We start from the raw sequence: 27,286 nt of genomic DNA, 5'->3' as shown, positions 1-27,286 counted from the left end.
TCTATCTAAGCTCCTTATTTAATGCACAGGTTAATCAGGTGGCTTTTTATAGATGTTGAATTTTTTACAATAGCCTCAATGGAATTTACCCAGAAGATCCACCCACAGTCAGGGTTAAAGGCCTACATGTAGTGTTCTTACCAAAGAGATTTTTGACCTCCCCCTCCCCCCTCACCAAAAAAAAAAAATTCCCCACAATCTCATCAAACTAGACCACTATCTGGTTCAGATCATTATTTTGTGCAATTTGTGATAAATATTTCCCTGTTTAGCAACAACCAACCTATACATTACTGGCCTTTGATACACAACTCTGTAGCAAAATTTATGCTGCATTTGGAAGATTCAAGTAGGGAAAAAGCTATTCAATGGTGATTAAATAGGATGCTGCTGCTAGTTCAGTATTAGTAGTTGTAGCACCTCTAACTATAAACACATGTAGACTCCAGATTTACCAATGATAGAAAGTTTCAACTCTCACTAAGCTGAGGCTAGATGGTGGAAACTTAATATCATATTTATTTATTTCAGTGTATTTGGTATACTGCAAGGGTGTCCAACCTTGGCCCTCACCAGTCTGGTTTTCAGGATTCCTCCAATGAATATGCATGAGATCAATTTGCATGTAATGGAGGCAGTGCATGCAAATAGATCTCGTGCATATTTATTGAGGCAATCATGAAAACCCGACTGGATTGCGTCTCTCGAGGACCAAGGTTGGACGTCCCTGGTATACTGCCTTTCAAAGGAATACCAAAATGGTTCATAATTTATCAATATTGGAATGTAAACTAAAGTACAGTATTCTGCTCATACACAACAAAACAGTACAACAGGTAAGGAAATGAGTATTCTTCCTTAGCATCCTATCAGACCAGTCCAGGAAAATGAGTTGCATCTGTCTACCAGCAGATGGAGGCAGAGAATGAAAACAGTTCTGATATGATTTTTACCCCTTAAGAGTACTGGGCAGCATAGAATGTTCAGTTCAGTATTTCTCTGTCTCACAAGCGGATGAATGATAGCCAACAGCTCTGCTTCTGACCTGGTCTCTAATTAGTTTTAGTTTATCTTTAACTAACCTTTTGGGGTTTTGTGCTCCTGAGCTAGTTTTATGCTGTGTCTCAAATTGAGCTGGTGGCAGACATGGATCACAAGTATGTGGACCCTTGGGCCAACTAGCACATAAGTTCTCCCCTCCCCCCCCTTTTCCGTTCACAACTGCCAAGTACATAGTTTTACTGTCCATCACACAAGGAACACAGTATACATGTAGCTGTGTGTTTTCAGTTTATAAAAGTACAAGTGCACATATAACATCAAGTTAATGATTTACACATTTGTTTAATTTTAACAAAAGGAGGATTTAGCTCACTGTCTAACAGATTAATAGGAGACCTATTGCTCACATAGAATAGGGCCTACAGTACAGTATCTTCAGAGGCTTTCACCTTGCTTTTCTCTGTGAAAACTCATTCACCACATTGTCAAAGTCTAACTGTTTAATAAGTTCACTTTCAATTGACATGAGCGAAAATGAATTCAGTGTTTCATCCTTAGACACAGCTTATTTTTTATCCATCCTATACATGAGAATGACTGCTTTCCTTCACAATTTGTCACTGGTAAGGTTAAAGTCAGTTTCAGAACTATATAGATAGGCTAGGATTTCTGTTTGGCTTTTTTCAGGGTTCTAAAATTTTGTAAATTACCTGTATTGAATCCAGAAGGATGTCTAAAGTGTCTGGATATAAGAGTTTAGCCCTCTACAGCTGTCCAGTCTTCCCCCTTCCAGTGCAGAGACTCTGGTAATTTCCAACCAATAGGTAGGCTGCTTTAGTCACACAAAGGAGGGGCTAATCTGCAAGGTCTGTGGAGGAAGCTGAAGCCAGCACAGGCTTTTTGAGAGAATCAGTGAGTGCCTTGGAGGTGGAGGTGGCTGAAAGAGTACTGTAGGAATGAAGAATTGGGGGGGAGGGGGGAATATGAAGGGACTGCTACGGACTGAGAAAAGAACTGGCAGCAAATGCAAGAACTTCACATGGTGTTGGGGCAGACCTGATGGGGACTCTACCTGACTGAGCACATGAGCAGCAGGATAGCACTAGAAAAGAGAGCTAGAGGGTGCATGCACTTGTGTGTGTTTCTGTGTCTCTGGTGGGGACACAGCTCAAATAGAGCTTCTCTTTGAAAATATGGACTGGAATAGAGAAGTCCAGTGGTGCAAATGTACCTGTGCACATACTAAGTGACGTTTTCAGCCCAAAGAATTTACCTTGCTATTATATTACCTGGGCAAATTCCTTTGAACACTACCCTAATACTGCTTCCACTCTATATCAATTCAGAAGCACTAAATAAAGCTAACTATTCTGTTTTCATTTGAATTTTCTTTTCATATTTAACACTTTGTAAATGTATACCTCAGATACATTGCCCTTACATCTTACTCTTTAGGACAGTCCACTGTTGGCATCTCTGGTTTGTACCATAAGTAGTGGAAAGTGAGAACGACTTGCCCTACTTTCCTGTTTCTCAGCCTGCTGCTCCAGAGCTTCCACGTTACCCAGTTCCAGTCCTGTTTTTAACTTTTTATCCACAATTCAGTGTTCTATTTGTGGTCCCTGATACCACCAGTTGAAATTGGTGCTTCGGGTCCCATAGTAAACCAGCATAGGGTTGTCAGAAATCCAGGACTTGCTTAGAACTGGGTAACTTGATAGTTCTCCAGCTCACTCACAAACTTTTACTTCTATGATACCCACAGCTAGGCTCTACACTTTCCCTGCTACTTCTGGAGAGGTGAAATGCAGTGAGGGGGTGGAGAGAGATGAGAGCAGTGGCGAGTAGTAAATCTGGAGAAGGGCACATGAATGAATGAATGTTTCCTAGGGTCCACTATATTGTTAGTCCAGCCCTGTTGTGACAAAATGTTAGTGACAATGATGTAAGTGATTTAAGGAGAATTAGGTTACTTTGCATAAAGTACAGAATGTAGATATTGATAGATGGAAGAAAAGAAAATATTTTGCTTGGTCAAGTTACTGTTACAGAGTATTGACACAAGCATTAATAAATGGTGAACAGGGTTTCAGCAGAGTTTTTATAAATAGGTTTATCACATTCTTGAAAAACACAACTACTGGACTATATGAGTAGGCTGTTGCACAAAGCCCGCCTTAATAATAAGAAGGGCCCCCAGACCTCGGCCCAGAAGGGATGTGCAGGGATCCATCTTCTTGGGGGTAACTATTTGGCTTGTCTTCATGAACCAGCTTCTCAGTTGTGTTTTTGTCAAGTTGGGGGGGTGCCCACCTCAGCTTGTTCTCCTTACCCAGTTTAATAACTGGGTTTCATTGAGTTAGGGGTACCTTCTCAGGCATAAGCTCCTATTTTAACAAAAAAAACAAAAGCAGCTATCTTATGGAGCTGAAGTATGCCTCAAAGGTCTCTGAAATTCCTTACCCCCCCCCCCCCCCAAAAAAAAAAAAACCCCCCCCAAAAAACCACAGAGGTCTCCTTTGGAGATAAGCCTGCATTTGGTGAGTCTGTTCTGACTTATTTCAGCTATTTCAGACCCTGATGCTGGAAACTCCAGCGCTGTTCTGAATAGTGCCATTAAAATACCATCAGAACAGTGCAGAACACTTTAATGCTCAACGCTAACGACATGCAAATATAGGTACACTCATAGTGTTGAGCATTAGGGAGTTTGGCGGGAGTATTGTGCTTGGCGCATGTACAGAAGAGTTCTGCGGTAACCTCAGCTCCCATGCTCTTGGTAAAACCTGAATGTGAAGCACACATTAGTGTCTGTTTTCTGCGGCCTGTTTTTAATTTAATTTTCTTTTTTTTAGCTTGGATGCTTATATTTAGATGCAGGAAACAGATACCAATAAAGTGTTTTCAGTTTGGGTGTTTTAATTTTTTTTGTTTAGCATGGATGCTTTAAATTTATACACAGGAAATAGACACCAGTGTATACTTTCGTTTGGGTCTCCTGTTTCTCATGATGGCTTGCATGAGTTTCCTTCTGCTTCCAAAAGCAATCAAAACCAGCAGATTTAGCAGAAAAATTCATGAGATGCATGAGAATTGTGAGAAATCCTCTCTTCCAATAGCCTAACGCTTGCTCCGACCTGGCATTATTTTTTTGCAGCAGTAATGCAGTTTTGTTTTGGGCACTGTTTTCTGAGTACTGGGAAGGAATGCAAAATGACCTCCTTAAGATGAGCTTGACTGCATTAGCATGTTGCATGTATTGTTTGTGCGCTCATTTTTCCCATTCTCTGGACCTCTGAACAGTCTGTCCAAGTAAATATGGGCGCTAATGGCCTCTAGCCCCCGCATTTACTTTGAGCATCGGGGCATCAGTGCAGTTGTGTTGTCATTCTATTCCTCTTTAAACACACACACACGCACGTGTATCTGGCTTGTTTATTCCTCACACAGGGTCTCTTTCCTGCTCAGCTTCACGAGAGTTACTGACAAGAAGCCTTATTCTATTTTCTTTAAGCAGCTAGGGTAGCAGTGTTAGCCCACTCTAAAAGATAAGCAATTGAAATAAAACAAAGAGAAAAAATAAGATGAAGTAACTTATCTTGTTTTCTTTCAGTTGACTACCTTTAAACAGCTGACTGGCTGTGTTGGCTGTGTTCACATCAGGATCCTGCAACATAGATTTAAATAATACACTTTTTGCTTATTTACAACTGAAACTTTTACAGACGTTTGCTCAGCCTATGTTGAGACACTAGCCCTCACTTTTACTTCAAAATTATTTTTATTTATTTTGTCTGGAGAAAGGAAACGTATCTTCCCTTCATATTACAAACAACTCTCCTCATGTCCTGTGATCTGAGCTGGATCTATATTTACATCGAGTCAGTCCAGAGGGCGGCTACAAAATTGGTAAGCGGTCTTGGACATAAAACATATAGGGACAGGCTTATGAGCCTCAACACGTATACGCTGGGAGAGAGGAGATATGGTAGAGACGTTTAAATATCTCGGGGGCATTAATGTACAGGAAATGAGTCTTTTTCAAATGAAGGAAAGCTCTGGAATGAGAGGGCATACAATGAAGTTGAGGAAATAGGAGGAATCTAAGTAAGTATTCATTCACGGAAAGGGTGGTGGAAGCGTGGAATGGCTTCCTGGTGGAGGACGTGGAAACAAGGATTGTGTCAGAATTTAAGAAAGCATGGGTCAAGTATGTGGGATCCCTTAGGAAAAGGAAGAGTTAGTGGTTATGGAGGATGGGCAGACTGGATGGGCCATCTGAACTTTGTCTGCCGTCACGTTTCTATGTTTCTATCTAACCTTCTTCTTGGACAGCAAAAGAAAAAGCCTACAGCAACCTGCCTCAACTGGACCATCCAAGGATATCAGAACCAGAAACTACAAAGTGAATAACTACAATCCGTGAGTTGAAGTTTTATTTTTAACTACATAACTATTTCTAAACTTTTATTACATTCTGTTAAAACTAAAGCCCACCATCGATCTCTGCATTGTGTTCAAAGAAATTCACATAGAAGTACAAAGTACAGTGATTTGTTTCTCTTTTACTGGAAGACTTTCATCTCCCAGGCCTGGTCTGAATTTACAACTTTAAAAAGGTCTGTTCTCTTAAAGCCTTTAATCCTACATTGCCAACTGGTAAGATTGTTGATCCACAGAGTAGACTGCAGTGTCACCCAGTAAAATCTGCCTAAGGAACTTCTATCACAAGGAATGTGCCTTGGCCCAGCAGACCAGGAGACCTCTGGGATCCCAATAGTGTGTGGGAGAGGAAGCTATAATCCTCACCAACCAAAGAAGCCAAAAATGCAAGAGGTCAAACACCTACATAACACTACTTAAAAGATCACCTTATTGACATGCCAAAGCTACTCCCAGCAACCCCGTACAACTCTTGGGAACTATAGGACTGTTGATCAGCTACAGAGAAATCCTCTGTGATCCATGATGTTATCCATGCACAGCATCTTGACATCTTAGGAATAAGTGAAACCTGGCTAGATGAAAGCAGGAATTTACCACTGGCTGAACTATGCCCAACAGGTTTCAATATCCAACATCAACCAAGACTAGGAAGACGAGGTGGAGGGGTAGCAGTCTTGATTTGGGAGACAAACTGCGCAGAATTGCCATCCCCAGCTGAATGAATCAGAATCTCTCTCAATCCTTCTAAAAGAGGAGAAACCAATCTGCTCATGGTATACCGAGCAGTTCATAACCAACACATGTGTCTGTGCAAGAACTCCTTGATCTGATTACAAGACACTCTGAATTACCCTAGGATGGTGATCATGGGAGATTTCAGTCTACACATTGAAACCCCAGATAACCACCACAACTGTCTTCCTGAACACAGTGATAGCACTAGAAGTCACACAGGTGATCAATTCGCCAACCCATGGAAAGGGTCATATACTAGACTTGGAATTCTACAAAGGAATTGATATCTCCGAATACTGAGGTAGCAGTAATAACACTCCTATCATGGACAGACCACTCTCTAATTAAGTCTTCTTTAAGTAAAAACCTGAAACAGCAGCGGGGAAGGGTTGACGGCGGGAGGGGGGGTGGAGAGAGTCTGGGGGGGGGTCGGTGGTGCCAGGAGGGGCTAAAATGTGCCCCCTCCCTCTGGCTCTGGCCCCCCCTACCACCGGAGTCCAGATATGCCCCTGCTCCCAGAGTTTGGAAGGAGATCAGAGACAAGAAAAAGCTGACTGCTGAGAATTTCCTAGAGGCCTTGGACTCCACATGTGGATGAAAAGATAACTATAGTGTCAGAACAGGTTTATATTTACCAACAGTGAACAGATCACTTAGCTAAGAGAGAAAACGTCACCACTAAAAAGCTCTTATGCCCCACTCACAAACGCTCACCTTGGCTTTCTCCAGAACTTCAAACCTTTAAGCGCGAACGATGGAAACTGGAAAGGAGATGGTGTAAATCTTACTTTGATGAGGAAGGCTAAACTGTAGGAATCACATGACAAAGTACTGCCAAGCCTTAACAGCAGCCAAAAACTGTTTCAGTGCATTGCACAGGCTGCCAGTTCAACCAAGCACCTGTTTAGCATAGTAAACAGCCTTGTGCAACCCCCACAACAGAACCAGCCTATCCAGTCACAACTGAACTGCAGTGATTTTGCTGAATACTTTGCCAACAAAATTAAAAGTTTCCACCAGGATTTACAGGCAGTCCCACCCAGTCTCCAATCAGCTAACCAAGAGTGCACAAACTCGCTCCCTCCTGACACAGACATATGGGATTCTTTTAACCCAATAACAGAGGAGGGCCTTGACAAAATCCTAAGAGACCTTCGACCAAATACCTTCTCAACCTGCCAATCATAGTGCAGCAGGCAAGCAGACCTCCTAGAAGGTGCCACAAAAATTGTGAATTCCTCTCTTACTAATGGGTAACTACCAACAGCATTAAAAAGGGCAGTGGTGCATCCTTTGCTAAAGACCAACAACCTTGACCAGGACAAACTGGAAAATTACCAGCCAGTATCCAACATCACATTTTTTAGGAACACTTATAGAACAGTCTGTGATCAACTCAGTGATTGACTATAAGAGAGAAACTGGCTAGATCAATGTCATTCTGGATTCATACCTGGTTATGGAACAGAAACAGTCCTTTTATCCCTACTAGATGATTTTCACAGAAACCAAGACAGGAGATTTGCCTTGGTGTTAGTACAGCAGCTTTTGACACTGTGGATCATGATATTATGCTAGCACAACTGGCAGGCATCAGTAGAACAATACTTGCCCGATTCAAATCCTATCTATTTGATAGACAAACAGTCCGTAGTGTTCGGCAGCACCTCATCACTACCATGGGCACTGACCTGTGAGGTACCACAAGAATCGATACTGTTACCTGAAGCCACTAGCCAAGCTGATTTGGTCAACGGACTCTGTGTTATGTATTCATAGGCGGTCGGTGGCCCAACTGTTTGGGGAGGCTAAAGGGGGCGGGGTTAGGGGTGGGGCCAGGGATGGAGCTTAAATCCATAATTGTCTGATAACACACAGAAAAAATAAATAAAAATAAAAGTCACAATACATTTTATTAAATTTAGATATTAGATATGTATCATATGTCAAAGAATAAAGTGGTTGCTCAAAGCATATACTAACCACAATCACTCAACTACAAAACACTATGCACAACTTTGTGCAAAAACACACTCAGAACCTTATTGTACCATAAATATTACACTGGGCAGAACCTAATATACCACCCATATGGAAAATGCAGACCGTCAACAATATGAAACAAGGATCATAATATCACAATTATCATGTAGAGCCACAAAACATCCTAATTCATGTTTAATGTGGGATAAAATGCCATACATAAATAAATATAAACATTTAATGTTGAGCAGCTGATTCTCAAAGTGGGCATATTCCAAACACTATAATGAAAATAAAATTATCTTTTCTACGTTTGTTGTCTGGTGACTTTGTTTTTCTGATCATGCTGGCCCAGTATCCGATTCTGCTGCTATCTGTCCTCTTAACTCCGTTTCCAGGGCTTCCTTTCCATTTATTTCTTTACTTTCTGCCTTCCTTCTTCATTTCTTGTCCTCGCTCCCCTGCCCTCCCCCCCCCAGCCATCCATACCCACCCATTGATTCTGTTTCTCCCCTGCCCCCCCTCCAGCCATCCACACCCACCCACCCATTGATTCTCTCCTCTCCTCTCTGTTCCCGGGCAGATTTTCTAACAGGAGCTGCTCATCCAATCAGAGAGCTCTATTTGAATGCAGATTAACATACAGACACTCTAATGGGAATTTTTAGTCAAAAACACTAGCTAAACCCTTCGTTTTTGGATCAAAGTTCACATTTTTGATCAGAGCCATGCCCTAACATTAAGGCTATAAACATTTCCAACAATTTTTACCAATAAATATGCAAATGAGAACCTCCCAAAAACAGACTAATTTGCATATGGCTTGAGCAAATTTGAGTACATAGCATACCAATCCCACTTCCTAGCACCTAAATTCTGCAATTAGATTTAATGCAAATACTTTTAAAACTTATTTTTAGCACTTCTAAAATTTCAGGGATCAGTGCAAGTCTCTTTGGTGTGAACTGCTCATGTGCAGAAATTCATGATCCTAGTTAAATATCTCCCTGGCAACCCAGGACACCTCCAGCCAACCCCCCTGCTCTGCTCTTCCAGCAGTAAGATAATCAAATTACAACTGGTTATACACAAGGCTAGAGACAGCTTTCACTGCAGCTGCTGTTGCTATTTAAACCCCCCAGAGCAGCAGGACTCGCAGGAGAACTACTACTAATACTATTTAGCATTTCTATAGAAACAGCTGATCCATCCTGCTGTGGCTGCCTCCCCAAGCCTCTTATACCGGGTGCCTATGTATGTGTCTATGCGGATGACGTGCAGCTGCTCATACCCGTTGATCCAGACTTACCCACAGCCCTGAATAAACTGACTGTCTGTCTAACATCAGTTCAGGAATGGATTAAAAACAACAAACTTTGCCTGAACCCAAGTAAAACCGAGCTTCTATGGGTCCCTAACACAAGTGGGCACATACTTGACATCAAAATCTCTTTTGGGAAATATGAACTCCCCCTTAAATCACAAGTCTGGAACCTTGGAATATAGCTTTACTTACCTTTATACTCCAAATCCAAGAAACCTTCAAGAGCAGCTTCTATTGCTTGCGACAACTACCTGTCCCCTTACATTGAGAAAGCAAGCCTCGACTCAGTTGTGCATGCCATGATAACATCAAGACTGGATTATTGTAATGCACTGTACACTGGTCTGACTACAAAGGGTTTGCACCGGCTCCAGTTGATTCAGAATGCTGCAGCAAGACTAATAGAAGGTTGTAAGGGACGTGATCACATCACACCATTTTTGCATAACCTTTGCTGGCTACCAATACAATACATAGCCAAATTTAAAACTCTGTTTGACCTTCTTGGCACTTAAAGGAAATGGCCCAGAGTACTTGAAGAACAAGATCTCCCTCTACACACCATCAAGTTCACTAAGGTCCTCCCAAGGAGTATTCTACACCAAAGGGTATCACATGATGTAATACCTGTAAGTGAGCCTTCTCCTGAGTAGTCCCCACTCTCTGGAATGCACTCCCTGAAAGTCTTCACTTAACACAAAACTATCTCTACTTCAGAAAGCAGGTGAAAGCTTGTCTTTTCAACCAGGCCTTTAACAGAAGTAAATGACACTGGCTGCACATACTATAGCAGGACATGTTTATGCACTCCTACCCTAGCTAAGAAAATGTTCACATACCTTTCTGACCTCATTTGCAACCTTCTTTAGTCCCTTATTTTCGTACTCCTGTTACTCTATTTTATGTATCTATATGTTCCATCTTTTCTTACACCCTATGCTATCTGTTAAAATGTTTTTTTATTGTGTATTATGTTGACATTGTAATGTAACATACTATGCTATACTTTGTATTGTTTGAATATTTTTATTGCTGTAATTGGCTATTGCTTAGGTTTATGTTTGACTTAGTCTTGCTATACACCGCCTTTAGTGAATTCCTTCACAAAGGTGGTAAATAAATCCTAATAATTAATATTTCCCTGTGACTGTTTTTAGGTACTCCTGGGTTGTTGTTGTTGTTTTTTTTTTTTGCCCCTTGCCAGAATTCGCTTCCTGTTTGTCAGCTGGTTTGTTTTGTTTTCTAATTATGCTGCCTGACTATCCTAACTGTGTGACATACAGTAGGTAAATCTAGACATTTTATTAGCTCCTTGTGTCTAAAAGAAAAAAGGCAGCTCACATTCCATTATGAAACTTTCCACTGTTTCAGAACCTGCAGAATAGTTGTCCATCAACCAGCAGGTGGAGATAGATATGTTTCGGCTCAGTTTTTCTATCTTGTCATCCTATCCAGCTCCTCAGTATTTTCTGTCTCCAGTAGGTGGATGAACACACTTTTCAGGCTCTGGTTCTGTGTGTTTTGCTTCTGGTCCAGTTGGTCAGCTGGTCCCCAGCTGAGCTTTGCAGGTGGCTTGAATCTGCAGAGTCATATCTGGAGGTCTTCAGATCCTTGTTTCTGGTGCCTCACAAATGTACTTCTTCCCTCCCTTCACCTGTCCCCTGTTTCCTGTAGAGCTCTACTTTTCCAGCACAAGAAACTTTCACAAAAAAAAAAAAGTTTCTTTGAGGACAAGCAGGCCAGGTTATTCTCACACGTGGGTGACATCATCCATGGAGCCTGGTGTGGAAACACTGCCTAGCGTAATATATCTTTTAAGAGCTCGAGGCATCGCTCCCACAGTGCATGCTCGGGTGCTTTGCCACCCGACTCGCAAGTGTGGCACTATTACTCTGGCTTCATATGCAGTGAGGGAAAGACTCATCTGAAGCAGCTTCTCTCAGTGTTATTGTTGCTACAATTTTTGATGCCTTCCCTCACAGGGTACACTTATTTTTCCTTCGGGATTTACCTTTTTTATTTTAACATTTTTCCTATTTCTTCTTAGTTCAATTTTGCCTTGGTTTGAAGTTTTCTTTTTTTTTTCGGCTCACAAGGCCAAGTACTTCCTGGATTTTTTTTTCTTCAGGTGAGCTTTCCCCTTTTAACACTCATTGAGTGACTTGATTTAGCCACAGCTGTTTTCCTTTCCATGTCATCGAAGGTTCCCAGTGGCTTCAAGCGCTGTGCTCGGTGCAATCGGACCATCTCTGGAGCTGACACCTGTTCCTGGTGTATTCAGTATTTGGGTCCAGACCATAACCATCTAAATTGTATTCTTTGTATATGCAGAAAAGAACACAGAAATCCAGAGAGGCTCAGAAAGAGAAGATTTTTTGAGCAAGGTCCAAATCGTCAAGAGTGTGGGAGCTAATTACATTTGCTGTGCCTCAGGTAGAGGGAAGGTACAAGAATAACAGAACATGGTAAATTAGCACTCTGGGATTAGAGTGATCACAAACTTCCCTCCTATTTATCTGAAATTCACACGTTCAACTAAACCCTGAAAGATTAGGACACAAGGTTCAGATATTATAAGAAAAATAGAAAAACTGGTTTATTATATATATGGTATTGGCAACAGTAATGCAACTCGGACAATGCACTTATGCAGAATTACCCAAAATGATGGTAAAGTACAGAATTTATGTACCTGTCAAGGTAGAGTAGAGCATGCACATATAATCTAGTCCTGAATATTAGGACTCCTGACTCCAAAGGCACTATGAAAAGAAGGGACAGTTTAACCTGACAGATAGGGAAGGCTTTCCCACTCTCACGAACTCTGGATCCAGAGACGGTCAGGAACTTGTTGAAGGAGGGAGTCAACATAGCTGGCATGGCAGATGGTCCCTCTGTCTGGACTGTCCCGGTCAGTCTGCAGCCGGGCAAGAGCATGGAAGCAGGTGAAGCCACTTATTAATGAGCATTCATTTGTGGCTGGCTCAGACTGGCTGATAACCGCTCTTTCATGAACTGAACAAGATAAATGCCAGCTGACATAGTGGTTTTTAGAAAGGCTTCTTATACCCTTTCCTCTGGTTTAAGACATGCTGACCCGAATAACAAATCTGGGGTTCAGTGTTGTATCTTTTGAGAGTCCAAACAACCAGGCCTTGGGCGCAACAAGCTGATTTCTTCTGACCATGAAGTCACCAGCTCTGTAAACAAGGTTATTAATGAGTCATTTTGCCTGGCTCCGGCCTTGATATGTCAGCAGTGTGCCTGAGGCCTGCTTAAAGAACAAGCCTGTGTGTGGGCACCGACATTGACCTAAGTCTGTTACAGTCAGGTTCATAGTGTTACATAGTGCCATGTAAGTCCTGTTTTGTTTCTACAAGTGTCTGCACTGGCGTCGGGAACATTGGTCCCTATGGCTTCCAGTCCTGTATCTGACACTGGGGGTGGTTGAGCATCGAGTTGATCTCCACCTGCCTTGACACCAGCTGCTGAACAGGGCACCCGGGGCCGATCAGCATCGGACTCGGCACAAAGGAGGTGTATAGATTCGACGTCATTGTCGGCACCAAGGGGCCTCGATGCTCGACATCGGGCGAAGGCCAAGAAATGTAAGCATCGCACCTCCTCAACACACGGTGCCTGGAGCTTCGTGGCAGCAATGCAGTCAGTACCCGAGAAATGTCAGCACTGGGAGGAGCACTCACCCTTTATTGTGGAAGTGCATTTGCACAGGTCTCAAGGTAGTTGGGACCCAGTACCCGAGATGACACAGACAACTCTGCAGGCTGTCTCTGAATTGACGCCCCAGCGTTTGCTGATGCTGGCCCTCAATGAACCGGTCTAGACCATGCTCCAGTGCACTTGGCAGGATTTTTACAAGTGCAGAGTTCATCGACACAAAGGGCATTTGGGCCAGCCATGACTCCAAGACAGTCTGCCCCGCAAGACCCTCAGCCTGTGGTGTAGTCACAGATGCCGATGCTGCATAGGGTATCAGCATTACCACCAGCCCACGTGGGTACTCCCTCGGTGTTGGTGAAGGAAGCTTCGCCAGAGTCTAGAGGAGAGCCTGCATCTCTGCACCATTCTAGACATGGTTCCTCTCATCTGAGACAGGCACATTCTCAGCCCTCCCATATGGAGTTCTTTGCTGATTCCGATTCGGACCATTCATGGATGTCTGGTGAGGATCCATGGTACTTCTCGAAGGAGGAGTCTTATGGAATACCATCACACCCTTCCCCACCAGAGGAGAGGCATAAATCACCCGAGAGTCTCCCCTTCACTGCTTTTGTTAAGGAGATGGTGGCTGCCCATCCCATTTAGTTGGAGATGAAGGATGAACCCAGAGCTGAGATGTTCGAGGTTCTGGGTTATGACTCTCCTCCTAGAGGCTATGATCAGGTGAAGAATTGGGAGTCCCCTCTATCTGTCCCAGTACTCCCCAAGAAGATCAACACCATGTACTTAATTCAGAATGTGCCTGGTTTTGATAGGCCACAATTGCCTCATCATTCCTTGGTGGTTGAATCCACACTCAAATGAGCCAGAAGTTCAGAGAAGCTTGAACACTAGACTTTTGGTCGTAAGATGTATAAGGCCTCAATGCTCATCTACTGCATTCAATCATACCAGCTCTACACGAACCTCTACTTGCGGTCCTTGGTGCGCAGTATGGCTGGCTGATTTGGCAGACACTCTCCCTCCGGAGCAGGCCGAGTCCCTTCGCCAGTTGGCCAAAAAGCAGAAGGCCTGTCATAAATTCCTGGCCAGGGCCACATTTAATATTCCTGATATAGCATCCAGGATCTCTGCACAAAATATAGTGATACACAGACTCTCGTGGCTGCGTGTCTATGAATTGGATACGGCAGTCCAGCAGAGATTAGTGGACGCCACTTGCCTTGGTGATAATGGTTTTGGAGAGAAGGTGGGAGAGATCGCAGATCTAATCAAAAAGCCTAGTGATACCATTGACACTCCCGGCGGATGTCTTCTGCATCATCCTAGGAGGTTTTTGGGCAAGTTCAAGCGAGGTCCCTTCTACTCTTAAAGGCGCAGGTACGCTGCTCACCCTACTCAGCCAGTTCAGCCCCAGTGTGCTTGTTCATGTCAACGGTGTGCACAGAAGTTCCAGATGGCTCTCCAGTCAAAGCAGGGGACAAGTTTTTGACTGGTTCCAGTAGAGCATAATCATAGTCAAAGTAACTGTATCAGACGACCTACCAGTGGGAGAGAGGCTGAGTTATTTTTTTTCCATAATAGATGGCCTCTTGTAACCTCCAACCAGTGGGTTCTTCAAATGTTCCATCTCGGTTGCACTCTTCATTGGCGAAAGAGACCACCAAATCCCCCCCCCCCCCCCCCCACCCCCCCGAGCAACTTTCTTCAGTTCTCTCAACAAGGAAGTACTCGTAGAGGAACGTTCTGCCCTTTTAAAGGCCCATGCAGTTGACCCCATTTGACCAGGGGAAGAAGGGCAGGCATTCTATTCCAGGTACTTCCTTATACCAAACAAAACAGGGGAGATGTGTCCCATCCTAGACCTGAGGACCCGGAACAAATATTTGGTTAAAAGTTCAGCACGGTTTCCTTGGACACCCTTCTCCCAATGATTCAGGAATAATATTGGCTATGCTTCCTGTACTTAAAGGAAGCCTATACACATATCCTGATAATTCAGATCACAGAAAGTATCTCTGATTTCATTTGGGAGCACATCACTTCCAGTATCACTTTCTGCCAATTGGCCTTGTGTCAGCTCCTAGAGTTTTCACCAAATGTCTAGCAGTAGTCTCAGCATCACTAAACACTTGGGCGTCCATGTGTTTCCCTGCCAGGATGATTGGTTGGTGAAGAGCACTTTGAAGGAAAACGCTTAGGACTCTGTGCAGAGAACTATTCAGGTGCTAGAGCTACTAGGGTTTGTTTTAAACTACCCAAAGTCTTATCTACTCTCGGTTCAACAGTTGGAATTCATAGGAACCCTGCTAGATATGAATCAGGCACAAGCTTTTCTCCCTGTGATTTGAGAGGACACACTAGTCGCTTTTGCCACTCTGTTTCATACCAGCCAGCAGGTCTGGGCTCGGCAGATATTGAGGTTGTTAAGCCACATGGCCTCCACTGTGCACGTCGCTCCCTTGGCATGCCTACATACAAGAACTGCCCATTGGACCCTAGCTTCCCAATAGTGTCAAGCCTCAGGAAACCTAGTGGATGTCATCCAAGTGACTCCAAAGCTGGTTCAATCATTCTCTCTGGTTGACAATTTGAACCAATTTGACCATGGGACTTCCATTCCAAATTCCTTAGCCCTGGAAGGTGCTGACGATGGATTCATCCTACTTAGGATGAGGAGCTCATTCAGATGGGCTCATTCAGATGGGCTCATTCAAGGCTCATAGTCAGCTCAGGAGACATATCTCCATATCAAACTTCTAGAGATCCAGGCACTCTGGAAAGCTCTAAAGCAGGGTTGTCAAATCTTGGACCTCAAGGGCCACAATCCACTGAAGTTTTCAGGATTTCTCCAATGAATATGCATGAGATCTATTTGCATGCACCATCTCCATTGTATGCAAACGGATCTCGTGCATATTCACAGGGGAAATTCTGAAAACCTGACCTGAAGAGGGCCAAGGTTGGACACTCCTGCACTAAAGGCTTTCAGAACATGTAGACAAACATTTAATGGGACAGAGTCAGCATGGGTTCAGCTGAGGGAAGTCTTGCCTCACCGATTTGCTTCATTTCTTTGAAGGCGTGAATAAATATGTGGGAAAAGGTGAGCCGGTTGATGTAGTGTATCTAGATTTTCAGAAAGCTTTTGATAAAGTTCCTCATGAGAGACTCCTGAGCAAATTAAAGAGTTATGGTTCTGGTGTGGATTAGGAATTGGTTATTGGGCAGAAAACGGAGGGTAGGATTAAATGGTTATTTCTCTTAATAGAGGAGGGTGAAATGTGGAGTTTCGCTGGGACCAGTACTATTTAACATATTTATAAATGATCTGGAAATCAGAACTACGAGTGAGGTGATCAAATTTGCAGATGATACAAAACTATTCAAGGTTGTTAAAACACATGCAGACTGTGAAGTATTGCAGGAAGACCTTATGAAATTGGAAGACTGGGCATCCAAATGGCAGATGAAATTTAGTGTGGACAAATGCAAGGTGATGCACATTGGAAAGAATAATTCGAATCATAGTTACTGATGCTAGGGCCCACCTTGGGGGTCAGTTCTCAAGAAAAAGATCTGGGTGGTGTTGTAGGTAATACGCTGAAATGTGCTCAGTGTGCGGCGGCAGCATAAAAAGCAAACAGGATGCTAGGAATTATTAGGAAAGGGATGGTGAATAAGACCGAAAATACTATAATGCATTTGTATTGCTCCATGGTGCGTCCGCACCTTGAGTATTGCATTCAGTTCTGGTCACCATATCTCAAAAAATGATATAACGGAATTAGAAAAGGCTCAAAGAAGAGCAACCAAATAATAAAGGGAATGGAACTCCTCTCGTATGAGGAAAGGCTAGAGGTTAGGGCTCTTCAGCTTGGAAAAGAGACAGATGAGGGGAGATAATGATGAGGTTTACAAAATCCTGAGTGGTGGAGAACAAGTAGAAGTAAATCAATATTTTACTTATTCCAGTAGTAGAAAGATATGGGGACACTTGAAGAAGTTACATGGAAATACTTTTGGGCAGGCTGGATGGACCGCATTTTTAGGTATAACTTGTCTGGAATGTTTTTACGTTTGGGGAGCGTGCCAGGTGCCCTTGACCTGGATTGGCCACTGTCGGTGACAGGATGCTGGGCTAGATGGACCTTTGGTCTTTCCCAGTATGGCACTACTTATGTACTTATGTCATTTACTATGTTACTTTTAAAACAAATAGGAGGAAATATTTTTTCACTCAAATAGTTTAGCTCTGGAACTCTTTGCCAGAGGATGTGGTAACAGCGGTTAGTGTATATGGGTTTAAAAATGGTATGGACAGATTCCTGGAGGAAATGTCCATAGTCTGCTATTGAGACAGAATTGAGAAGCAACTTCTTACCCTGGGATTGGAGTGTTGCCATGATTTTGGTTTCTGCCAGGCACTTGTGATCTGGCTAGGCCGGTGTTGGAAACAGGATACTGGGCTAAATGGACCAATGGTCTGACCCAGTATGGCTGCTCTTATGTACATATGAGCGTAACCTGACCTGTTTGTCCTCGTAGAAAGCGAAGCTACTTACTTGTAGCAGGTTTTTTCTAAGGAGAGGTGGTCAGGTAATCTCACATACCCTGCTACCTCCCCTTGAAGTTGTCTCCTTTCTAGCTATGTTATTGTACTAATGGTCCTGCACTCACGAGTCAGGCAGGAGGTACCCACACATGCTGTCTCATATCTTTGAGTTCATTACACTAGGCAGTGTTTCCACACAGGGCTCCATGGATGAAGTCATCCACATGTGAGAATAATTGGCCCACTGTCCTCGGAGAATACCTACTACAAGTAAGTAACTTTGCTTTACTGGAGAACATCAGCCCTGATTATTCCTCATCTGGAGTAAGACTTGTGGAGATTGTGAGCTTGGGCGGAGCAGTTGGCAGTGGTAAGTCCAATTAAAGTTTAACTAAAAACCTCTTGGAGGGCTGCAAGTTGTCCTTGGTGCAGGGGTGGGATCCTAACTCACCTTCTTGGGACTGCGTAGTGCTGCGTGGGAGTGAGGAAAAAGATCAATTGCAGCTTTCCAGGGTGAACTCCTTGTTAAGGCAGTAATTAAGAAGACCACCGTGGAAGGGGGCATTGCCCTAAATGACCTACAGGATAGGAAGCTAGAAAGATCACTGAAACAAGCCTTTGGCCTCTTTGGGATTTCAAACGACAGTTTCTGGCAAAAGCTTGCCTGAAGTAGCATCAGTAATCTGCAACACAAAATGGGCACCATAATGCCCAGCTGGAAACGGGCTTGGCCTACTTGGCAGATTCTATTTATGAATGTTACGGCCCACAGTATGTCTCTGGCTGTCACGGTGCTAGGCAGCAACACTGGGCAGCGGATGCAGCATCAATCATGTCTAGTTAAACTGCTCTTTCGTGGCAAGTGGCTATTTGGAGGCTATCTCAGTAACTTGGTGAAAGAACTGGGGGAAACTAAGCCACAGCGGTTGCTGGACAACCAGAGGATTTCATTTTATTCTCCATCTTCAAGGGCTCTCGATTTCGAGACAGCAGACAGTACCGACCTGGTCATCAGCAGTATGGTTAGAAGTCCAGGTTTCAGGCACGCCAACCTTCCTTTTGTGTGTACAAGAAGTCCTCTTAGAGTGGCAAATGACTCCCGAGCTTCGCAAAGATGTGTGAGGCTGGTCCACTCTTCTCCTTCCTCCAGTGGGAAGGCGTCTTCAGGAGTTTTGAGAGGAGTGGGCCAAATAACATCAAACCAGTGTGTTCTGGATATTCTTACAGAAGGTTACAAGGTGGAGTTCTGCCCAGTTGCTTTTCTGTTCTTTTTGCAGTCTCCTTGTCAAAAGGGGAACCGAGGTCGTCGAGGTTCAGTCTACCGTAGATTCCTTGTTGGCACTCCAGGCCATTGTTCCAGTTCCACAGGCTGAACATGGACAAGGCAGATGCTCCATCTACTTCATTGTCACAAAGAATGATGGCACCTTTCATCCGACCAAGAGGCAGCACTTTCAACTTTTGAGATCTGAGTGGCCCACTTTTACATGAAAACACTAAGAATAGTCATAATCACACCCTCTCCCAAAATACATTACATGATGTGATACCCGCAAGCGAGCCTTCTCCGGGGTAGCCCCCACAATCTGGAATGGACTGCTTAAGAGGTTCCGCTTAACACACAGCTATCTGTACTTCAGGAAGCAGGTGAAAGCTTGGCTCTTCAACCAGGCCTTTAATGGAAGAAGTAACTAACTTGTTACTCTCACTCACACACAAGGAATGACACGGGCTGCACATACTGCAGCAGAACATGTTTATCCACTCCTACCCTAGTTGGGATAATACTTAACCATCTCTCTGACCTTATGAGCACCATTCTTTAAATTAGTCACCTTATTTTCTAACTCTTCTTACTCATCTATATGTTCCATCTTTGCTTATACCCTTCACTGTCAATTAAAATATTCTATTACGTATTGTGTTGACATTGTAAGTAGTATACTATGCCATACTTTGTACTGTTATTTGAATATTTTTACTGCTGTAATTGTCTGTTGCTCATGTTTGATTTATTCTTACTGTACACCGCTTTGAGTGAATTCCTTCAAAAAGGCAGTAAATAAATCCAAATGAATTAATAGCCTTGGTTCAAACAGGAGAATTTCTCACTGCCCTCGATCTCAAGAAGGCGTATTTGCATATACCTATATGGTCCCTGCATCAGAGGTTTCTGTGTTTTGCTGGGCTGTCGCTTCCAATTCAGGGCTTTTCCCTTTGTTTTCGCCACGACAGCTAGAGCATTTGCTAAGGTTAAGTGGTGATGGCATCCTTCCTTCAGCACTAGGGAATTAGTGTTCACCTGTATATCGATGACTGGCTCATTCGTGCATTGTCCTATTTGGACAGCTTGGCGGAAGCGGACAAAGTTGTCCATCTTCTGCAGTCTTTGGGTTGGGTGATCAATTTTGAGAAAAGCAGACTCCATCTCAGATTCTGGAGTATCTGGGCATTCTACTCAATACAGCAAGGAAGAAGATCTTCCACACACGAGGTAAAAGCTGGTTCAACTGATTAGTTTTCTCCTTGGTGAAGGCAGGCCCAGGATCTGGGATTACATCCAGGTTCTGGGATCAACGATGGTGACGATGAATGTGGTGCTATGGGAATGGGCTCATATCCGGCCATTACAGGATTCTCTTCTCAGCCGCTGGTCTCCGGTGGCGCAGAAGTACGACCTTTATCTTCTTTGGACGCTGGTTGCCAGATGGAGTATGCAGTGATGGTTGTCGCCCACGATTTTGATCGTCGGAGCTCCCTTTGTGATAACACAGTGGGAGTTGGTGACAACGGATGCCAGCAAGACGGGTTGGGGAGCTCCCATCTGGCACAGGGCACCTGGATGGAACAGGCATCTCGGTGGTCCATAAATTGCTTGGAGCTCAGGACAGTGTGGAATGTCGTATTTGACTTTACGCCCTTTCTGGCGGGGGCCACATTTCAAGTTTCTCTGACAATGTGACAGTGGTGGCATATATCAGCAAGCAAGGTGGGACCCGCAGCCTTCTTCATGAGTTGGGCGGAGAAAAATCTTCTCAGCTTTTTGGCAGCTTGCATCGCTGGGTCCTTGAATCTTGGGGCACGCAGTTGGGCTGATTGCAGAATAAGTGTTTTCGTGAATAGCCAAGTTTTTAGTACTATCTTAAATTTCTGTTTGGAAGAGTTCCAATGTGAGGGAGCAACACGTCCTAAAGATGTATGATGTGAGGAGTCTAACCATAAACGTATATGGGAAGAAAATATTGAGTAATTATGCTGTGAGGATTGAAGTTTCTGTGCAGGGCAGTATGGAAGATAATATCCTGGGAGATGTGCTGTCTGCAAGGTGTCAAAATTCAAAGGAGAGTTTGCCAAGACTCATCAAGCCTAATTACTATTATCCAGTACTGCTAATCCATGTTGGCAGAAATGATACTGCTAGGTACCCCTCCGAACATATCAAAAGTGACTTTGACTCTGGGATAAAGGGTGAAGCAGACAGGTGCAAAGGTGATGTTCTTGTCGATGCTACCTGCTGACGGTTAAGGCCAAGGTAGAGAAGCTCGCATCCTGGAGATGAATATGTGGCTGCACAGATGGTGTTGTCAATAGCATTTTGGCTTCTTGAACCCAAGGGCTGCTGAGCAGAGATGGTGTCCATCTATCATAGAAGGGAAGAAATGTCTTCAACAGCAGACTGGCTAAGCTACTGGAGAGGGCTTTAAACTAGAATTGTTGGGGCAGGGTGATCAAAGCCCTCAGGTAACTGAAGCATTAAATACCTTTACGCAAATAGAGAAAAAGGAGCAACATCTGGAAAGTAGTATATACTAATGCCCAGAATATAGGAAATGAGGTTTTAGATCTTGAAGCTGTGATGGAAGAGGCTGTTTTGGATTTAGTGGTGATGAGGGATATGATTCACAGAAAATCATGACTGGGGATATAGTTATATCAGGCTATAATCTATTCAGGAAAGATAGGGTAGGAAGAAAGTGAGTGGGAGAGGCATATGTTAAAGATAATATTAAACCCACACAATTACAGGGCCTACAGTCAGTCTGGAAAAACAGAATGGCAAATATATGTACATTGGTGTGATATACAGGCCTCCTTCACAGACAGAAGAAATGGACAGATGTAATTGAAAGCATTTGAAATAAAGCTGTGAAAGGGAAAGTACTATCCGTGCAAACGTTTCCGGGATGTCTCCAATCTCATATCTATTCCCCTCCTCCCCCCCCTCTTCCCTCCCCTTCTCATGTGCACTGTGGAATGCAACAAACTTCCCTTCACCCACGATCTCTTCATCTCTCATTCCCTTCACCTGCTTGCCCTAACTGAAACCTCGCTCTCCCCTGATGCCTCTGCCTCGGTTGCGGCTCTATGCCATGGAGGCTATCTCTTCTCCCACACTCCCCGCCTAGTTGGCCGCGGAGGAGGCGTCGGGTTACTACTCTCGCCCTCCTGTAGTTTCCAACCCCTCCTCCTACCACAGTCTCACTGCTTCTCATCCTTTGAAGTCCACTCCATCCGTCTATTCTACCCGTTGCCACTCAGAGTGGCAGTCATTTACCGCCCCCCTGATAAATCCCTCTCTTCCTTCCTCACCGACTTCGATGCCTGGCTTTCTGTTTTTCTTGAACCCTCATCTCCATCCCTCATTCTCGGAGACTTTAACATACACGTTGATGACCCGTCCAACTCTCACGCTTCTCAGTTCCTCACTCTAACATCCTCCTTCAACCTCCAGCTGTGTTCCACCACCCCTACTCACCATGATGGCCATTGCCTTGACCTCGTCCTCTCCTCTTCTGGCTCACCCTCCAATTTCCACGCCTCAGCTCTTCCTCTCTCTGATCATCACCTGATCACCTTCACACTTCACCGTCCCCCTCAGCCCTGCCCAACATTAACCACTACTTCCAGGAATCTCCAGGCTACTGACCCTCCCACCTTATCATCTACTATTTCTAATCTCCTCCCCTCCATCATGTCCTCCGAGTCTGTCGACGAGGTTGTCTCCGCTTACAATGCCATTCTCTCCTCTGCTCTGGACACCCTTGCACCATCCACCTCCCGTCCCACAAGGCGTACTAATCCCCAGCCCTGGTTGACTCCTTGCATCCATTACCTTCGCTCCTGCGCCCGATCTGCTGAACGCCTCTGGAGGAAATCTCGCACCCATTCAGATTTCCTTCACTACAAATTCATGCTATCCTCCTTCCAGTCCTCACTAGTCCTTGCCAAACAGGACTATTACACCCAATTGACTAATTCTCTCAGCTCTAACCCTCGTCGTCTCTTTGCCACCCTTAACTCCCTCCTCAAAGTGCCCTTCGCTCCCACCCCCCCCCCCCCACCCCCCTCACTCTCTCCTCAATCACTGGCTGACTACTTCCGCGACAAGGTGCAAAAGATCAACCTTGAGTTCACTACCAAGCCACCTCCTCCTCTTCACCCTTCAACCCTCTCCCTCAACCAACCAACCCAGACCTCCTTCTCCTCCTTTCCTGATATCTCCGAGGAGGAAACCGCCCGCCTTCTTTCCTCCTCAAAATGCACCACTTGTTCCTCTGATCCCATCCCCACCAACTTACTTAACACCATCTCTCCTACTATCACCCCCTCCATCTGTCATATCCTCAACCTCTCTCTCTCCACTGCAACTGTCCCCGACACCTTCAAGCATGCCATAGTCACGCCACTCCTCAAAAAACCATCACTAGACCCTACCTGTCCCTCCAACTACCGCCCCATCTCCCTCCTACCCTTCCTCTCCAAGATACTTGAGCGCGCAGTCCACAGCCGCTGCCTTGATTTTCTCTCCTCTCATGCCATCCTCGATCCGCTTCAATCCGGTTTTCGCCCTCTTCACTCGACAGAAACAGCACTCTCTAAAGTCTGTAATGACCTGTTCCTTGCCAGATCCAGAGGCCACTACTCCATCCTCATCCGCCTCGATCTATCCGCCACTTTTGACACTGTCAATCATGACTGACTTCTTGCCACACTGTCCTCATTTGGGTTCCAGGGCTCTGTCCTCTCCTGGTTCTCCTCCTATCTCTCCCATCGCACCTTCAAAGTTCACTCTCATGGATCTTCCTCCACCCCCATCCCCTTATCTGTTGGTGTTCCCCAGGGATCTGTCCTTGGACTCCTTCTCTTCTCAATCTACACCACTTCCCTGGGCTCCCTGATCTCATCTCATGGTTTCCAGTATCATATCTATGCTGATGACACCCAACTGTATCTCTCCACACCAGACATCACTGCGGAGACCCAGGCAAAGGTATCGGCCTGCTTATCCGACATTGCTGCCTGGATGTCCAACCGCCACTTGAAACTGAACATGTCCAAGACCGAGCTTATCGTCTTTCCACCAAAACCCACTTCTCCTCTTCCTCCACTTTCTATCTCAGTTGATAACACCCTCATCCTCCCCGTCTCATCTGCCCGCAACCTCGGAGTCATCTTTGACTTCTCCCTCTCCTTCTCTGCGCATATCCAGCAGATAGCCAAGACCTGTCGCTTCTTCCTCTTTAACATCAGCAAAATTTGCCCTTTCCTCTCTGAACACACCACCCGAACTCTCATCCACACTCTCATTACCTCTCGCCTGGACTACTGCAACTTACTCCTCACCGGCCTCCCACTTAGCCATCTATCCCCCCTTCAATCTGTTCAGAACTCTGCTGCACGTCTCATATTCCGCCAGAACCGATATACTCATATCACCCCTCTCCTCAGGTCACTTCACTGGCTTCCGATCAGATACCGCATTCAATTCAAGCTTCTCCTTCTTACCTACAAATGCACTCAGTCTGCTGCCCCTCACTATCTTTCTACCCTCATCTCCCTTTACGTTCCCGCCCGTAACCTCCGTTCACAGGATAAATCCCTCCTCTCAGTACCCTTCTCCACCACCGCCAACTCCAGGCTCCGCGCATTCTGCCTCGCCTCACCCTATGCTTGGAACAACCTTCCTGAGCCCTTACGCCAAGCCCCCTCCCTGCCCGTCTTCAAGTCTTTGCTTAAAGCCCACCTCTTCAATGCTATGTTCGGCACCTAACCCTTACCGTTCAGTGAATCCAGACTGCCCCAATTTGACTGCCCCTATCGGACTGACCGTTCACTTGTCTATTAGATTGTAAGCTCTTTGAGCAGGGACTGTCTCTCTTTGTTAAATTGTACAGCGCTGCGTAACCCTAGTAGCGCTCTAGAAATGTTAAGTAGTAGTAGTAGTACTACTAATAGGTGATTTTAATGTGCCAGATGTTGATTTGGGTATCTCTGTTGCAAGGTGTTTTAGAAGCAGGGAGATCCTGCTCAGCAGCCCTTCTGCATATCCTCACAGCCTTCTCCATGGTGACTCCCAAGGCCCTCGCTCCAGGTGCCGCACACCAGAGCATTTTCTCTATATATTTTATATTTTCTCCCAGTTACTACTTATGGCTCCAGCACACTTTCTCTTCTTGGTACTGTCCCTTCCTAATCTGTTTCCCCATCTAAAACCACTGTACACTGCAGGAACACATTGCCCACCCTCTGCTTTTATCTTCTCACCATCTCTTTTGTCCTCTCCCTTCTTCTCACCTCTCAACCTTCAACATTTCCTTCCTTCCATTCAACCATCTCCATTCTATCTGAGTACATCTCGCCTTCATCGCTGTCGTCATGCCTGTTCTACTCTTTTCTGTACTCTTGCTCCTTCTCCTGGTCTCCACTGGGAACATCAATCCAAATCCTGGTTCTCCACATCATCTCTCATCCTATTCGTGCAGGTCACTCCATGATGTCTCCAATCTAATTTCTGTTCCTCTCCTCCCCCTTCTTCCCTGTCTTTCTTGTGTGCTCTGTGGAATGCCCGCTTAGTCTGTAACAAACTTCCCTACGTCCACGAACTCTTTTATCTCTCATACTCTCCATTTGTTTCCCCCTAACTGAAACTTGGCTTTGCCCTGAAGACTGTGCTTCAGTCGCGGCCCTGTGCCATGGAGGTTATCTTTTCTCCCATACTCATCGCCCGGTTAGCCGCGCAGTTGGTGTCAGGCTATTACTTAAACCCTCTTGTAAATTTCAACCTCTTCTTCCACCTCAGTCTCACTGCTTTTCTTCCTTCAAAGTCCACTCCATCCGTCTATTCCCTCCTCTGCCTCTCCGAGTAGCAGTCATTTATCAACCCCCTGAGAAGTCCCTTTCTTCCTTTCTCACCGAATTTGATGCCTGGCTTTCCTTCTTTCTTGAACCGTCATCTCCTTCCCTCATTCTTGGGGATTTTAACATTCATGCTAATGATCCCTCTGACTCTTATGCTTCTCAGTTTCTTGCTTTAACATCCTCTTTCAATCTTCAACTGTGCTCCACTACCTCCACTCACCAGATAGGCCACTGTCTTGATCTTATCGTCTCAAACTGCTCTCACTCCAGTTTCTGTGCTTCAGCTCTTCCCCTTTCTGACCATCATCTGATAACTTTTACACTTATAACACCCTCCTCCCTAGTCCTTTCCAATCTCAACCAACACATTTAGGAATCTTCAGGCTATTGACCCTTCTACTCTGTCCTCCAGTGTTTCTAATCTCTTCTCAACCACTATGTTATCAAAGTCTGTCAGTGAAGCTCTCTCTTCATATAATACTATTCTCTCCTTTGCTCTGGATACTCTCGCTTCTCACATTCCCCGTTCTGTAAGGCGTACCAAACCCCACCCTTGGCTGACCTCAATAATCTGCTACCTACGTTCCTGTGCCCGCTCTGCCGAACGCCTTTGGCTGAAATCCCATGCTGACTTAATACGTTTCAAATTCTTGCTGACCTCCTTTAAGTCTGCTCTTTTACTTGCCAAACAGGACTACTACATCTAGTTGACAAATTCTCTTGGCTCAAACCCTCGACGTCTCTTTGCAACACTGAACTCTCTCATCAAAGTGCCTTCACCTCCCAACTCCCCCTTCACTTTCTCCCCAGACTCTGGCTGAGTACTTTCATGATAAGGTTCACAAGATTAAACTTGAATTCTCAACTGAGTCACCTCCACCTCTCCTTCCCTTAGTCCATTCTCTCAACCCTCCAACCCGCCTCCTTTTCTGAAATCACTGAAGAGGAAACTGCACATCTTCTTTCCTCCTTGAAACTAACTACCTGTTCCTCTGATCCTATTGCCACCCATCTACTTAGCACTATCTCTCCTACTGTCATCCCTTTTATCTGTCATGTCATCAACCTTTCATTCTCCACTGCGACTGATCCTGACGCTTTCAAACATGCAGCAGTCACGCCACTCCTTAAAAAAACCTTCATTGGACCCTACCTGCCCTTCCAACTATCGCCCTATCTCCCTCCTCCCTTTCCTATCCAAGATACTTGAACGTGCTGTTTACCGCCGTTGTCTTGACTTTCTTTCATCTTAAGCTATTCTTGATCCACTTCAATCTGGCTTTCGCCCTCTTCATTCAGCTGAAACAATACTTGCTAAGGTCTCCAGTGGCCTGTTCCATGGCCAGATCCAAAGGCCTCTATCTTGATCCTTGATCTGTCTACTGTTTTTGACACCGTTGATCACAGCCTACTCCTTGATA

The 27,286-nt window shown here is 44.7% G+C and overlaps 1 protein-coding gene across 3 annotated transcripts in view; it reads left to right on the top strand.

The window, feature by feature from the left end:
* TBC1D20 (TBC1 domain family member 20) overlaps window positions 1–27,286 on the top strand; it is a 102,462-nt gene that overhangs the window by 26,344 nt on the left and 48,832 nt on the right. The window lies entirely within an intron of this gene.

Source organism: Microcaecilia unicolor, chromosome 8 (assembly GCF_901765095.1).
Source record: "Microcaecilia unicolor chromosome 8, aMicUni1.1, whole genome shotgun sequence".
NCBI lineage: Eukaryota > Metazoa > Chordata > Amphibia > Gymnophiona > Siphonopidae > Microcaecilia > Microcaecilia unicolor.
Note: the sequence above shows the minus strand (reverse complement) of the source record. Positions and strands in the feature narration are given on the sequence as shown.